The 14,823-nt window shown below is 48.1% G+C and overlaps 1 long non-coding RNA gene across 1 annotated transcript in view; it reads right to left on the bottom strand.

Moving 5' to 3' along the window:
• Window positions 1-204: 204 nt before the first annotated feature.
• The window catches only part of LOC118237307, a 105,846-nt gene continuing 91,227 nt past the window's right edge, over window positions 205-14,823 (bottom strand). Inside the window, exons 3-4 of the long non-coding RNA XR_004767144.1 lie at window positions 1,074-1,129; window positions 205-535 (exon numbers count right to left, since the gene is read on the bottom strand). This is a non-coding gene — a long non-coding RNA (uncharacterized LOC118237307). The remainder of the gene's footprint in view (window positions 536-1,073; window positions 1,130-14,823) is intronic.

Genomic DNA, 14,823 nt, shown 5'->3' with positions numbered 1-14,823 from the left:
GAGGAGTTGGAGGCGGAGTTAGGGCTGCAGAGCTGAAGGGACCTGACCGCTTTGGAGGCCTTGTTCGCACCCGCCCCGTCCCCGCCTCTCCCCCCCTCCGGCGGCGCCCCGTTCCGCTGGGGGGTGTTGGGCGGCACCTGGGTGCGCGTCTGGAGGGGGGCGGGGCCGGGGCGGGGTCGGAGGGACCGGCTCGTCCCGCCCCCCCTTTCCTGAGCGGCGGCAGGTTTCTGGGACGTCCCGGATTGGCCGGAGCGGAGCCGGGGCGGGGCTTGGAGACGCGCGGCCGCGGGCTTGGCGAAAGCGGCCCGGCCGGCGCACGGGGGGAGGGGCGCCTTGCGTCGGAGCCTGGCCCGTCTGAGCGGCAGGGCGGAGGTGTACTTCACCAGCGGCCGCGGGTAGGGGGCGCCCTTCCAGAACGGGGTCACCGGCAGCTGGATCTTCTTCCGGGCCGGGAGGTACGAAGACTTGCGCAGCCATCGCTTGCTCAGTTCGGGGGCGGGGTTTGGGCCTGGCGCTATACTGGAGACGCCTCCTCCTGAAACAGTGAGGAACCATTATAACAACTGCATTACATTACTGACACCCGACAGATGCTCTTAACCAGAGGGCCTGACAAAGCAGGAGCCATCAGCGCTACCATCAGGAATACAAGACAGTAGCAGAAGGTACAGAGCAGGTACAGTAGGCACCGGTAATGATTAGAATCCCCAAAACATCACATAATCTCCATATTCATTATGAGGCATTAACCGTCAGCACCGTTACACCGTCTCCCTGCTCATCATCAGACAGTAATGCTAATTCACCCCGACAGCTGAACATCAGAAACTACAGAATGTCACAGCGCTCTGAGCAATTATAATGTGTGCCAGTTCACAACAGAACAGCTGAAGAAAAAAAACGTGCATCCTTCTGTTTTTTTACCCCCCTATTACTTGTTGAATATGGCAGCTCTGAATGAAATCCACATGCCACTTGACTGAATCTATCTCATGGAAAACAATCCCAGAACGCAGTCCATTCGTGTGTAATATTTCATGAGCATGGGAATGATGCATAGATGAGCTTTATACCCGGCTGCTTTTGGCCTGTTCGGTCTTTTTTCGCCGTTTCTCTTTCTTCTGGCAGCCTGAGGAAACCAGATTATAACATAAGTCATTCCTGCTACGCCTGGATCACATTTCACAAACCTCCCACGTGAAATCCTGAAACTAGACTATAAGTATAGCACAGCCTAATTTCTCAGATTGAGACTTTTTAAAAATGTTTTTTACCAAGAGATTCAACTACATCTCCTCATTGTCTTAGTCTGTTATCATAAAGCACAGGTGCATCTTAGGCACTGCATGCTTAGTAATTGCGACAAGCATATAATGCAACTTATAATGCAAAAAACACATAAATATGCCTAAATAAATATATTTCGTATTTTGGTTTGATTGCTAATGCTATTATCAACATCAACAGTCATATTCTATTTTAATTAACTTCAGGCAATTCCACTCACGAATTGAAAAATGCTCATAATGTTCTACCAGGAATTTTAAATTAATTACTTCAACTGTTATGGAATTGACCCGTATAATGATGCGGTCAAAGTGTGGTTATCCGTGAAACTGCACACCCACCCACTTGACAATAACCTGCGGCAAAATGTAATCTGCCAAAATGTCTCTAACTTAACCTACGATAATTTGATCTGGCCAACATAGCAACCTCGTAGTCTACACGTGCGCACTTCTCAATGTGGCCAAATATACAGTAGCCTACTGCAACACTAACGTTTTCAATAACGTGCGCTAACTGTTACTTCTATGAAGCCTTCCCTTACCCATTTTTCACCGGAGGACGATAGATGGGTTTCATGATAGCGCCCAAAATAGCTTGGATAGTTACGCTAAATACAAGCATAAATATTAGATAGTAACCGCTGCTTGATAACAGTAACGGCTTTTAACGCACCGGCGCGTGCAGACACTCAAGAACGTCACGTTAAACGCAAGCGGCAGGGTAGGTTGGCTTTCGATTCAAAACGCGTTCATCCTCCGCATCGAAAATGAGTGTATAGCCTAATAAGACATGACACCTGTTTTCGATTAACATTTAAAATTTGTACATTAATTTAGTTTAATTAAAAAGTGATAGCCTACTGATTGGATTAATCTGATTCAGTTGAAAATCCTGGGTTAATTTAGATAACGTTAGGCCTACATATTTGTAGCCTTTGGCAAATGTTAGGATCAGTATCATTTTAAAGTTCCTTTGGGCATACCTGTAGGGCAGTACAGGGCTCAGTGGTAGGAAATGCGTTCAAAATGGTTATTCAAATACTTAAAAACAGAATAGGCTTATAAGACATTTTTCTGAGCAAGATCTTCAACTTGAAGTTTAGTGTTGAGGCCACTCACACATCCCTAAGTAAACCCCCAAAATGTTAATGATATGCTGTGATTACCTGGACTGTCCTGTCATCTCGAGTTACCCTCGTCTCAATCAGTCTGTTCGGCCAAAGGCTCTCGCTGCTACGCCTACCAAGAGCATAGCCCCCAGCCTGTCATCACCAGCTCGGGTAATTATCCCATTCTCCAGGCAAGACAGAGATTTCCTTTTGTATCCACCAAGGCCAACGAAGAAAGATGTTAATTATAAGACAAATTTCGGGACAAAATCATTCGTCTGGGATAGTTTGGCGACACTGATGTGGTTTCATCTTTCCCTTTCCCATTGTCACCATTTTCAATTTGAGAGCTCTGGAAGATGGCATAACAAATGCTACAATGTGAGTCAAGTTTAAGGAGTCAAAGGTATGACAGGAGCAAGGGAATTTTCAGTATTGCCGAAGCCAAGTTTTATTTGGGCCACTGTGTGAATCCCCCTTTCCAATTACATTCTCCTGGCGTGTACAAAACAGTCCATCTGATTACGATCTTACATCTTGACACCTTAGCTACTGCACATCACAGTGTGCTGACATTTAATTGCTTTTGGATCCCCCAGTTTTTTCAGGCTCGTGATAAGCTAGAAGGGCAGACATTGAAATATTTAAGTGTATGTGTGTGTGTGTGTGTGTGTGTGTGTGTGTGTCTGTTCTGGAGGGGTGAGCGTCACTTAGGATTGAAACATCAGATTGGCCTCCCTCTAGCCTCACTGTCATGTCAGTCACCAGGGGGATCTAGTTGACCAAAGGGACACAACGGTGGACTTCCTGGAGAGGGGACTCTTGTTCCTGTCCGTGATGAGAGCTGGGCTGCTGACAGAAAGCCCTCTACTATGGGAAGATGCCCCTCAACCTGTCTTTGCCCCTCCCCTCACCCTCCACCCCCTCCCCATTCACAGTACTCTCCCACAGACAAGCTGTCACTCAACTAATGAAGTACTTTAAACACAGAAGGAAACTGTAGTGTTTATTTTTTCTCTCTCTCCCTCGCTCATAAAGGCACTACGCTGGGTGGTGCATTTTAGGTCCACGACAAATTAAAAGTCACCAAATGGAATCTCTTCAAATTTCAATTTACTAATTCTGTTTAAACACAGATATATCAAATACAAATATTGTGTACATACACTTGTTAAAGCCTCAATGCTGCCACTGTAAATCTAAAATGTATCACTGGAGGGCAAAGCAAACATTTGGGATATATTCATTACCCAAAGCATTTAGTTGTATGACACAGGACAATCCACTAGGTGGCAGCCTATGTTCTCATAATATCACTCCTCTTGAACAGCATATCTGTTTCTGCAGCAGCTAAAATACGCTTTTTTCTGGATTTTTCAACAGTCTACTGGGCCACATAGGAAAAGACTAAAGCCACAGATATTGGAACCAATGCAGAATGGACAAATTACAAACAGCTTGTGTGCTGGTGATGTGAACTGACAGAAATTTCATTGTGGTTTGTCGCATTACGTTTTGTTTGTTCGTGTATTTTAAAATTAAAAGGCATTAACAGCCAAAGTAACTGTTTTGGAGGATTACAAAAAAAGTTTCAAAACTTATTTCCACTGTGGACTCCCGACTACTCTGGCTGCATTGAATTTGATGGAAATCATGCATAAATCAAACATATGAAATTTACGAAAATAACTTTGATGGCAGTTGGCTGCTATTTATCACATCGTCTCTGACTGCCAGTCTTAAAGTTCCAGTCTTATATCTGAGCAATTATATGGAATAAATTTGACCCCAAACGAACACTGGCCTCATCAGAAAGGCACCCTCTACAGGCTCTCTCCCCTCTAACCCTCCCTCACCTCTTGTGGCACTGGCATAAGAGCACGCGAGAACCCGCAAGCCCAGGCACCACCAGATAGCCATCTCGCGCTCTGAGCAAACCCAGACCGCACCAAATATATTTATACACACTTAAGGGTCGCGGGACGAGGTACCCGCTGCTCCCGCTGCCCCGTTTGGCGGCAGACACAAAAAGGCCCAGGCAAAGACCTCCCGGGCCCCTTAACCGGCCCCTCCCGCCAGAGCTGCCAGTTCAGCCGGGCCCCTGACGCTGATGGATAGGCCTTCGATTGGGAGCTCCAGGCTCGCGGCGAGGGCCCGTCCCCTCTGCTGCGGGGCAGCATCGGGGAACGCAGCCGTTTCGTCTAAGTGGAGCCCCGGACTCGGGGACTTGATTAATAGGGGCGAGCGGTTAACCCATACCCCCCCCCCCCCCCCCCCCCCCACCACCCCCCTTACCTCACGCTATCTCTCCACAGAATTTGGAAAAATAAGCAGCTGGTCAGCTAACATGACATGGAGCAGAAAGACTCTCTGGCCCTCCTGGCTTACAGTGCAGTGACTTTTATAGTGGGAAGCGTAGACTTTTAGAGTCCACAAGCAGGGCTGCACAGTTCACATTTATGCACCTATAGCAGAGCTCTAAAATTTTAAAAATCCCAATGGGTGAGGTTTTAGCTACTGCCACGGTTGGAACTCAGGACCGGTTTGAGACTGCCAACAAATTTCCAAAGGTGGGGACAGGGGGCAGTGACTGTCAATGGGAAAATAAATATAACTGCAGAGGGCAGACATTTTTTGCTACTTTAATTTTAGCCGATAGGCTACTAAACTCGTCTTTTGAAACACCGCAAACTCAGCATGTGAGCCCTCACTGAAATGCATGAGATTTCAGAACTTGCTGTATGAGCACGTGATTGGTCCTCAGTACACAAGTCTCTTGTCTGAAGCGTGAGACTTAAGAGCGCTGCTATATGCCTGGATGCTGACAGGGGATTTCACCTAACATTGGTTTTGTTTCCAGCACTGTGTTAAAAAGGATATTGAAAACTCCTTGCTGTGCAAAAAGTAAATAAGCCAGACATTCACACTCCTCTCCAGAGCACTCTAGGTTTTGTATGTTTTTTTTAAAAACGGAGACAAGGACAAATCTGCTGATGGTCATTTACATTACATTGTATTGTATTACATTATAAACACTTGGCAGACACTCTCATCCAGAGTGTTGGACAGTAGTGGAGAACATCATTTTTATTCTCAAGAATACAAAAATGCACTATCACCAAGAAGGCAGGCACAGAGGCCCATTGAAAAGCAGTACGTGTAATGTCATCTCCTGTTTTCACACTACCACAGTTATCACCGTTTTCTGCAGTTCTGCTTTTTAAATTCTCCTTTGCCAAACTTTCAGCCCAGGTTTCGGATGCGAAAGTTCTGTGTTTCTGTGTTTTCTACATTTCTTCCTACAAGGACAAACTCCGCGCTGCCAGGACAAGAGAACCGCCTCAGTGCTGTGCTTCAAACACAGCGAGCGACACAACCGCCATCCCCGACGAAGCCGTTATTTTTCACAGCGCAGCGCGAGCGTAGCGCGACTTTCAGAAAACATCATAAAACTCGGCTTGACCAAAGAGGGTGATGTTGTGTGTACAGATGTGCTCTGCTGTGTGTGTGTGTGTGTGTGTGTGTGGGGGGGGGGGGGGCAGTATTTTACACCGATGGAGTGGTGACACACGCACCTTTTGGCTCAAGCAGAGCGCGTATTCCTCAGAATACTGCATTGAACAAGGTTTGACCAACAGTTCAAATGTTTTTATTTTTTCTTGGGGCTGGGGGCTGGGGGCTGGGTGGCCTGTGGGGTTTTTTTTTCTCCCGCCATTTTATTATTTCTGGTGTGCCTCTCTTTCTTTTTTTTTTGCTAGACGGGTCACGACTTGGTCGCTTGGTTTGCCGTCACCCTGGTCTTTTATGGAAAAGCCGACAGCCCACTTCACCGCCAATAGAAGCCACTTCTCCTCATCAACACGTTTTGGAAGCCTTTGCTTTGAAGAAAAAAAGGGAAGAAGAAACATTAGTCAAAAACAGCAGCACAATTCAATTAAGGAGAACATTTATTGTCCCTTTTGAGGGATTTGAGTTGGTCTTTCAGCAGTGCAAAATACCTGACAAAAAACATGTGGAGGACAAACACTGAAGCCAAAAAAAGGTTTTAAAGAGTAAAAATTGGGTCTTAATAAATAAGTAGACTCAACATGAGGAAACTGAGTAGCATATATTTTTAAGTGGCAGAAGAGCTGAGAGACCGTCAGAACGAGGAGGTCTGAGGCTCCTCGAGGCCCTCCCCGGCCTATCAGGACCCGTCCGCCCTGTCACGGCGAGCGAGCGGGCGGGCGGTCAGCCGACGTGCCCGGAGGAGAGCGCCAGCGCGGCTGACAGCTGTATTGTGCTGCCTGTGATGGATGAGCGCCCAGCCCGGGCTGGGACACGGGTCCGAGGGTCCCCCCGACCCCCCCCGCCCCTCCCGCCCCGGCCCGAGCGATCTTATCTGACCGCCGGGGGTCACTCGTGTGCAAGTGCTGACCGCTGGCCGTGGAGCCCCCCCCCCCCCCGAAACCCGATCTGCCCCGCCCCCTCTGGTGAAGGTTCGGGGTCGTCCTATGAGGGGGGGGGGGGGGGGGTGAAGGCTTTGAGATCTGGTCCAACCCCCTCCAATATGACCCAAGACAGGGCTGAGGGCTGGGGGGGGGGGGGGGGGGGGGGGTTGACGGGTGCGTTCATTTCTCCGTTTTATTAAGATGCTGGAGATTAGACGGACTGCACAGGAAGCGTAGTCTCCTCTGCTCTTCCCCCCCCCTCCCCCCCCCCCCCCCCCCCACGCTATCAGTGTCAATCTTGTACGGCCTCCATCAATCATGGTCCAGGTATTTGTGTTCACCTGTAATTGACTGAGAGGAGAACAGGGGATGTGTTGCACTGTCAGCTGCAGAGTAATGGCTCCATTCTTCTCTCTCTCTGGCCCCTTTCACGCTTTCGTCTTCTAGAAAAAAACCCCACTGACACCATTCATCACAACAGACCCCCAAAAAATCCCTGCACACCTGAGATTCTGCCTTTGCCTCATCATCCCAGTGTAATAGGTGGTTTGTAATACCAATCAGAAACCATTTAGGTGGCTCAGGGTTGAAGTGTCAAGTCGGTTTTAAAAAATCAAAGAATGTAATGTCCAGGAAACTGGAATATTACAACACCAATACCAGTTGTAGCCTACTCTATGCAAATGCAGAATGATCCAGGAGATACAAAATGTTTTAAATATAAAAATTATTGATTCTGTATTTGTATGTATAATACTTCATATTTTAGGCTGCTTCCTAAGGGGCATGTCCCAGATGGTGTATTTGCACAAGAACTGCAGGTGGTGCTAAGACTTAGGCATTTTGAGATCTCCCTCTTGGAAGACGAATCGACGTCAAAAGGGTGCCACCTGATTCCTTGGATATCACATCTTTGACTAATTCACTTTTAAGATGTTTTAAGATGCAAACGACGAAAAAACAGGTCAGACGCAAGAGACTATTTTTAAAAGCGGCACATAAATATTAGCGCCGCGATTGAATTAAGACGGGAGTGTTTCTCCTGCAGGACCATCTCGCGTCCGGTTCATCCTGCCGGAGTTCACAAAGTTCCGAGATGGAGACCCAACCTGCATGGAAAAATGATCAGCTGTGAAGGGGAACGGGTTGCCGTTTCCATAAATTTCACCAAGGCAACGGTTGAGAGCATCCCCTGACAACCGGTATCTCTCGAGCCGCTCTCCTCCAAATGAGAGGGAAATAAATCATCTCTCATCCAAGAAAAAAGCCACTTTCCAGAATCGCGCTTAACCGTTTTTTTTTTGTTTTTTTTTGAGTTTCACGAAAAATTCCTTGCATCCTTAATCCACCAACCTAGGGAATACGCACAATACACCATTGTTAAGGTCTGACATGCCGCAGGTACTTTTTCTTTTTTTTTTTGCATAAATCGGGGCGAAGCGAAGAGAACTATGGAAGGTCTGCCTCGTAAATAATGGCAGCAATAATATTGAAAATGATAACAATACCAACAACGTCGGCGAGTCCGAAGGCGGAGACGGCTTGCCTCTTCCCCAAACCGATTTGACCCCGAGGAAGAAAAAGAAACATTTGTCATGAATTTATAGGCTCGGGGTTAACAAGGTCTGCTACTTAGACAAACAGTACGTCCCCGAGTTGCTGTAAATAACCAGCAAGCGCTACGGTACGGACACACACAGTCGCTGTCTGTGGAACCGCGGTCATGGTAAAAAAGGAACCGTGCACGAACCAGACAGGCACTTCGGAAGACCGGCAGACAGTTTCGGCCACCTGAACACTAGTATGGCGCAATCACGGCTATGAGCTGCGTACATATGTTTTTAATATCTACTCTGTTCTCGCAAGATGTACTGCCCAGAAGTAGACTCGAATGTAATCAAAACGCTGACCACTCTTAATAATAGCACTTTCAGTTTTCGTTTAATCAAGAATAATTCATAAATGTACTGCTGATGGTACCAGAGTAGTCGTTTTGAGACGAATGTGTTACTCAAACCTTTATTGTGCTCACAATATTTTTCAATAAAACAAATTTTCCATCCAGTTGGGCCAGTTTTACAAAGGGGTGCGTGGAAGTACTGTATTCCCCTTCTATAAGCAGTTTTGGACAAGCAGCATTTAACCAAGACAAATTTCTGGAACTAGTGCGTGCGCACACACAGGCGCACACACGTACAAAACGCATATATAAAAATATAAATGCAGTGCCTTGGCTCGACAAGCACTTCTGTTCCCCACAAAGCAGCTAAATTCTCAATACTGCTCTCTGACATTCCGTAAAATTTGAAAGGCCTCGGGTTTGAACCAAAACTCTGCCCCTGGTTGAAGAATTATGATGAGACATACCAATATTACAATCTGTAAAAAAAATAAAAAAACAATTAAATTTTTTGTTAAAGGCACTGATTGGTGACTTTGTCCTCTTTGGCTGTGCCACCTCTCCCTGACCCCTGTGTGTCAGGTAGGTCAGTGGGGTGTCACTGACCCCCTGACCCACTCACCTGGGGGGCAGGGGGTGGGAGGGGGGCATGTCAGGCTGGCCACTCAAGCATGGGACAGTCGGGCTGCCCACCCCATTCAGTCCGACCACCTCAATAAATCTGGAGAGAAAAGGGGACCAATGGTGTCTGTTTATTTTCCAAACCCTCTCTTCTTCTGACTTGATTCATGGCTTTAAGCCTTGGGGTGAATTGTAGCTCGGGCCTAGAAAAAAAAAAAAAGGCACCTGTGTGTGCATGCATGCAGCGATGTGCGCGTGCATGTGTGTGTGTGCGCGTGTGTGTGCGCACGTGTGTGTGTGTGTTTCTTTCAGCCTGCTCATCTCTATCAGGGTCTGCCGCTAGGCTAATTCCACTGCCATAAGGAGCCACCACTGTCTCTATTTTCGCACTCGAGTCGTATTTTAGGCTGATTTACGTACGCTAGGTAAACTTGTAAGTCTTGCTCGGTGTCAGAGGGCCAGCGGAGCCGGGGCCCGCACTGTTTAAGAGCCGCCCGCAGTGACGGCATGTGAACGCGAGCTTCAGGCCGCGCCCTCTCCCTGTGTGGGAACATCCCCGGGGTCAAAGGTTAACTAAGGGAAGGCGTTCTTCTTCTTTTTTTTTTCTTTTTTCTCCTCCCCAGCACCAGTACATTAGAGCTTCTTCATCCATTCTCCGCCTCGCTCCTCTCAGGTGAAACCCAGTCTACCAACTGTTACTGTCATCACCCTCTCTAATGCAGGCCCCTGCGTGGAGGGGTTGCGGGGGGGTGGGGTGGGGTAAACCAGCCCGGCTTTCAGCACCATATCAGCCCCCCGCCACGCTGCGCCGCGGCGAGGGTCCGAACACTTTTAACTGCAGCGCACCTGTGCCCCCCCCCCCCGCACATCGCTGCCCTCCCTCCACCCTCCATTTGCATCTGTAACTCACTACCCCCCTGCCCCCCTGCCTCTCCCCCCCGCCCCAAACAAGCTCCAGTTAGGCTGTCGGACCACTCTCTGTAAAAATGGGGTTTGAAGATGACTGGGGAAAAGGAGGCGTAGGGATTATAGGCCCCCCCACAGTGTGATTCATTACAGGGCTGAGCGAAGAAACTGGAAACCACTGCCCCCCCCCCCCCGCCATGCCAAAGACACACATACACTTATAAACATACACATACACATACACACACACACACACACACACACAACGCTCACAGACACACACATACACACAGACACTCACACACATATGCACACACACACACACACACACCCACCCACCCACACATGCACACGCTGTCACATACATTTACACACACACACATGCACACACTGTCACACACATTTACACACACACACACACGCACACGCTGTCACACACATTTACACACACACACGCTCACTTTTCTCTGTTGTTTCAGGGCCTGTGGCACGGAATGAAGTGAAATTTCAGAAGGGCTGAAAAAAAAAACACGCAGGCCTTTCTTCCTCATCATCCGCCATTATTTCGTACGCATCATTACCCCTCCAGAAACACTGTGACAATAAACAACTCAGCAAAGGCCAAAACAGTTTGAAAGCAGACGAGGAAACGCGCAGAAGAAAAAACACACACGCCCCTAAAGTACTTTTTTGCAAGCTGGCGGATTTAACGGAGAGCGCGCTGATTGGGCTCAACGTTCGCCTCGCTGGAAACTCTCTCTCATAACAATTAAGTGCGGAAATCCGAAACGCGAAAAGTCAAAAGTAATGTACACAGGTACGGATAATGTATACAGTAGTAATAATAGCGGGAACGCGAGCCGCCCCGGAGGGACTTTTCCCAGAAAATCCCAGAAACCTTTTTAGACGGAGTGGGAAAACGTAATTGGATAACACGCGGAGAAGCGAGGGAGGCCCGGGTAAACCCTGCTTCTCCCGGGTCGGGAGCGTCGCAAGATAGATGTGGGAGCCTCTCTCCCTCCCTCTCTCCCTCTCTCCCTCTCTCTCTCTCTCATTCCGAGACGATATTCCCCCGCGAGAGAAGCAGAGGAAATGGAGGGTGAATAGGACCTTTGGCGACGCGGTAATGATGGCGTGCCACTCTATCCAATCTGGGTAAATAAACGGCTCTCCGGCGGAGGGCTCGCAGTTACGGTCAGAATCATTTTTCAGCCCCGACGGGTCGCCGCCTTTTCCTTTTCCCCCGAAACGGCGCATGTTTATTGCGGGACGCATGTTTTACATTTTATATGAAATATTTGGTTTGGTTTGGCCGAGGCTCGGGGCCATGTGACTCAGCCAGAGATTGATTGGGAGAGCGCGTTACAGTGCGACAGGCTCGATTGATCACAGCCTCCGACACTAACAGGAAATCAAAGGGCTTCCTTATCACATTACTCTTACCCCACCCTGCCCCCCCCCCCAAAAAAAAGAAACACATGTAAAATTAGAGTTGCAGCTATCAGTGAAGGTCGCTTGATTCCCCACCCGCCCCACCCCAAAAAAAGATCACTTGTGAAAGTAGAGTTGCAGGCAGCTATCAGTAAAGGCTGTTTGATTCCCCCACAGACCCCCAAAGAATCACTTGTAAAATTTGGGTTGCTGCTATCAGTAAAGGTCATTTGATTCAACCCCCCCGCTTGTTCTACCTGCTGGCCAATCGCAAACGCGGGTTCCCTTTCTCCCCCCCCCCCCCCCATACGCGAGCAGGAGCTCATTCCCGCCACCCTCTCCCGGGCTCCTGCATCAGAGACGTAGGTGTGCGGGCCGTTCCCCTCCGAAAAGCCCTGTGCAAACACGGCCTCGGGTTCGACCGCCAGCCGTCCCATTCAGGCGCTGTCAGAGGGAGCGCAGGTCAGCACAAAGAGGTGCCGACGCTTCTGAAACCGGGTGAATAGCCCCGTCGACTGAAAACAAATACACCCACGTCCTCTTCTTTTTTTGTTGTTTTTTTAAAAAAGGTTTTAAAGCGGTTTGGACGTGTCCCTTTTTACACCTAGCCCGAGAGACCAGGCTGAGCGCAGTAATCCGTCTTCAAAGATTGGCCTCGTGCTAAAACAGATGTACCCGTCCCAATTACAAGGGCAATTACAGAATTCGGCTCATGACCCTGCGGGTAAACGTTGGGACTAATTTTAACGCTTCTAGACACACCGAGCTTTCCCCTCATGTGAACGTGTTCTAAAAGGATCGAGCGTGACACCATTACAACATTTCACATGAACAGATCTGACACCACTAATGGGCTTTAGCAGTGGAATAAGTACTGAAAAGTCAGAACAGCAGTAAACAGAGATAAAATAAAAGAATAAAGTTAAAACACCGACCCCGAAAGTCCCCCTTTATAGCAACATAATTTTCATTATGCTCAAGAGAACTTTGAGTCCATAAATAGTCAAAATGACTATACATCACAGTTACGTATATAGACCGTCGTTTATATAGTACCAGTGCGTGATGAATAAAAACAGATTCAGCTTGCATCTCAGTGTTCGTAACAGCTAGCAATACACGTTGTGGGTGTTTTTTTGGAATGGCTCAAAAGCACTCAGGAATTCACATTACTTGTGCTTGTCTTTTACAAAAAAAAAAATGTCCAAAGGGACTGTGGAGGTTTTAATTATCCCAACAGCACGCTGGCCTTAACTTCACCCTGTTCTGAAGTCACAACAGCAGTGACTCAGTGTCCGTACCGCGCTACGCAGCTGCCGTCGGGCATCTGATGAGACAAAGCAACCCGCTCCTGGTTACAGCCACGGAGCGAAACAGAGAAAGCATCCCCATTCTGCCCATCGGGGGGCGCTAGAGGCTCTAGAGAGAACTCCCTCCTCTCTCTCTCCCTTAACCTCCAATGGTACGGATGAGCAAACGCGCCCGTCGCCCGATTGTCTCGATTTTATTTTTTCCTTCGGGGACGTCGAACGTCACGTGACCCGTAACGTGCGCTGTGGGCCCCCCCCCCCCCCCGACCGCCTCCCGGGCTCCGTCCAATAAAAGGAGAGCGGCGGGTCGGGCAGGTAAAGGGGGCGTGGCCCCCTCCCTCTCGAACCTCGGCTTTGAGTGACACTGACAGTCCGGCCGGCTGGCATTCCAGGCTCGGAACGCCGGGTCTAAAACACGGCCCCCCCGATCGCCGGAGCAAACAGACAGATATTTGTTAATGAATCCCTGGCCTCGGTAACCCAAACCCCTCCGAGCCTCTCCCCCCTCCGCCTGAGCGCGAGCCCGCGGGCCAAAGGTCAAGGTCAGAGGTCACTGAGTTTTTAAGCCCCTGCTCTCTCTCTCTCTCTCTCTCTCTGGTGGTGGGAGGTGATCTGTCCCTAATGGGTTTGTTAAAAAGGCTAACACAACAGAGGAGTGTTACTGTAGATCTTTTACTCCGTCCCTCGGAACGCTTGGGAGGGGTTTTCGTGGTAAAAGCAAACCTCGCAGTGTAAACACCTCGCTGTTTAAGAGCAACAGCGTGCCTGCCATAAATACACACGACGGTCGGAATCATCCGCGAGCCTTCCGACATCAAGAGCCCGACTTCATCGTGTCTACTATTAGCTACTGTTTGTAAAATACCTCTCGTGCCAAAATGACATACGAATACTTTTTTAATCAGCGTCTTTTTTCTTTTTTAATCCAAAATAAACCCCACCCCACCCCCACCACGGCTTTGCTTTCTTTTCATCTACAAATCGTGTCGCATTGAAGAGAGCTACTGAAGTAAACAGAGGTTTAGTAAACAGTGGCAAAGCTCTCTGAATAAGACGCGCAGGCTAAAGCCCCAGTTCAGAAGCTGATGGACAAGATTAAGATAAGGTGTGGAAAAAGGAATGTGTTTATATAGGCAGTTTATATAGATTAAACGGGCTGTTATACTGTGTGTGTGTGTGTGTGTGTGTGTATGTGTGTGTTAGAGCGTACGTGATAAACAGAATTTCTCTGTTCAAGTCCAAAACCAACATCTTTTAAAAAGCCCATTGTTTTTGCACTTTATCTTTGGATACAAAATGCATTCTCATGATTAAACGGATACCGTAAGCAATTAGACCATTTGAATCAAAGGACAACAAAGTAGTTTTTCTGCATTTAAATGGCATCGAATCTGAGCGGGCACTGACCAGGGCAGGAGCGTACAGGAAACGGGGTCCTGATCGAGCATAAACACAGAAGTGAAATGGTCCCATACACACACTGAGAGAAATAGATTCCCAGCCCCACTGACAAAACGGTGATCAAACTTCTTTTTTTTTGGCAAAATGTCTTGCGGTTACCGAAAGCATTTCCTCGCTATAATTCAGGCTCTGACATGGGAACAAAAACAGCCAATGGGGTCACCCCTTTAAGCACCCCTTTCTTTGTGAGCAGCCTATCAAATAAATCCACACTCAATATTAGACAGAACAGAGAAAAAAAAAACCTGCTTGGAGAGACTAGGGAGAGCTCTCTAGCCTGACAGAGGCTCTAGACTGATTAGAATGAATTTAATAGCTGTATAATAGCTGAAGATTTAAGTGAATTCTGCATATATACAGTTGTGT

Source organism: Anguilla anguilla, chromosome 10, assembly GCF_013347855.1.
Source record: "Anguilla anguilla isolate fAngAng1 chromosome 10, fAngAng1.pri, whole genome shotgun sequence".
NCBI classification, from domain to species: Eukaryota; Metazoa; Chordata; class Actinopteri; order Anguilliformes; family Anguillidae; genus Anguilla; species Anguilla anguilla.
Note: the sequence above shows the minus strand (reverse complement) of the source record. Positions and strands in the feature narration are given on the sequence as shown.